This window comes from Elephantulus edwardii, unplaced genomic scaffold, assembly GCF_000299155.1.
Source record: "Elephantulus edwardii isolate Elephantulus edwardi_28Jun2011 unplaced genomic scaffold, EleEdw1.0 scaffold00295, whole genome shotgun sequence".
In the NCBI taxonomy this organism is placed as follows: domain Eukaryota; kingdom Metazoa; phylum Chordata; class Mammalia; order Macroscelidea; family Macroscelididae; genus Elephantulus; species Elephantulus edwardii.
Window position 1 is genome coordinate 2,988,784 of NW_006400045.1, and position 2,170 is coordinate 2,990,953.

Genomic DNA, 2,170 nt, shown 5'->3' on the forward strand with positions numbered 1-2,170 from the left:
ACAAAATGGACAACAGATATGGAAAGATTTTTCACAGAGGAAGACATTCAGATGGCCAACAGACTTAGGAAGAAATGCTCAAAACCACTGACAATAAAAGAGATACAGATCAAAGCCACAATGAGATGGCATCTCACCCCAGTAGCAGTGGCAAAGTTTAGCAGGGAAGCAAGTAATAAATGTTGGAGATGATATGGTGACATAGGAACTCTTATACATTGTTGGTGGGATTGTAAAATGGTACAACTGCTTTGGAAGGCAGTTTGGCATTTCTTCAAAAAGCTGAGCCTAGAAATTCTCTATGACCCAACTCTTCTACTGCTTGGAATATATCCTAAGAAAACGAGACCTGAAACACAAATGAGTCTTGAACACCAACATTCACAGCAGCATTATACACCATTACAAGAACATGGAAACAGCCCACAAGTCCAATCACATTGGGATAGATTGAGAAATTATGACATATTCACACAATGGAACACTATGCAGCATACAGGAACAATGATTATGTAAATTAGTATCTAACTTCAGAGGGACTGGAGAGCAATATACTAAGGGAACTAACTCGGTCCCATAGGATAAATACTGCATAAGACAATTATTGTAGAATATGTGTGAGGCTATTTGATGGGTGGAGGGAGGAGTGGATAAAGGAAAGGGGAAAGATCCATTGTGAAAAACAATGTATACAAATTTTGTAAGTAAAGAAGTATAAAATAGGAGTCAGGAGCCGGAGCGTGAGCAAAAGCTGGGTGGGCACCATGGCTGGGATCACCACCATTGAGGCGGTGAAACACAAGATCCAGGTTCTGCAGGAGCAGGCCGATGGTGCTGAGGAGAGGGCCGAGCGCCTCCAGAGAGAAGTGGAGGGGGAACAGGCTGAGGCTGAGGTGGCTTCCTTGAACCGCAGGATCCAGCTGGTTGAAGAGGAGCTGGACCGAGCTCAGGAACGCCTGGCCACTGCCCTGCAAAAGCCGGAGGAGGCAGAAAAGGCTGCTGATGAGAGTGAGAGAGGTATGAAGGTTATTGAAAACCGGGCCTTAAAAGATGAAGAAAAGATGGAACTCCAGGAAATCCAGCTCAAAGAAGCTAAGCACATTGCGGAAGAGGCAGATCGGAAGTACAAGGAGGTAGCTCGTAAGTTGGTGATTATTGAAGGGGACTTGGAGCGTACAGAGGAGCGAGCTGAGCTGGCAGAGTCCCGTTGCCGCGAGATGGATGAGCAGATCAGACTGATGGACCAGAACCTCAAGTGTCTGAGTGCTGCTGAAGAAAAGTACTCTCAAAAAGAAGACAAATATGAGGAAGAGATAAAGATTCTTACGGATAAACTTAAGGAGGCAGAGACACGTGCTGAGTTTGCTGAGAGATCAGTAGCCAAGCTGGAAAAGACAATTAATGATTTGGACGATAAACTGAAATGCACCAAAGAGGAGCACCTCTGTACACAAAGGATGCTGGACCAGACTCTGCTTGACCTGAATGAGATGCAAAGCACCCCAGTCCCACCCTGCTGCTGCTACTCCCCTTGATCCCGACTCTGCCTGAGGCCAGCCCACTCGAAGCTCACCTTTAAACTGAGGGCTGACCTTTAAACTGAAGGCTGCTTTCTCCTCTTGCCGTCCACCCTCCCCCAAATCATGTTTGTTTTGTGTTTTGTGTCTGTTGGTTTTTGTTGTTGTTTTTTCCCCCCCTTCTGCCAAACTGTCTCTGCCTCGCCCCAGAGATTCCAACTGGTTTAAAGGCTGTGCACCTTTGGGAACAACATTTAAGGGACATGAGCATAGTGCAAGTGTCTTTAAAAGCATGTTGTGATTTACACATTTTGTAATCACTTTTTTGTTTAATAGCCATTTGCAAAACATTCCAAATAACTCCACAGCTCTGAAGCAGCAATTCTTACTTTTGGAAGGTAATTTTTCAGCTTAATGTATATTGCCCTCTCCATAAAGGAGGGAAAGAAGTATGGGCCTGCCCTACTGAGAACCGAACACAGCCAAGGGAAAAACTCCACCATGGAAACTCTCCTTGCTCCTTGCAAAGCACTGGTCAAACAGAAAAGGTGATCCCAGGAGGAGTTAGCCAAAATATTTTCGTTTTCAGCTTTAAGGTATCTAGGAACAAGGCAATTTTATTTGGTTTTTTTTTATCAGAAGTGACCAAACAA

At 44.7% G+C, this 2,170-nt stretch overlaps 1 pseudogene; it reads left to right on the forward strand.

The window, feature by feature from the left end:
* Window positions 1-764: 764 nt before the first annotated feature.
* On the forward strand, window positions 765-1,535 carry LOC102868905 (annotated as a pseudogene).
* Window positions 1,536-2,170: the final 635 nt, after the last annotated feature.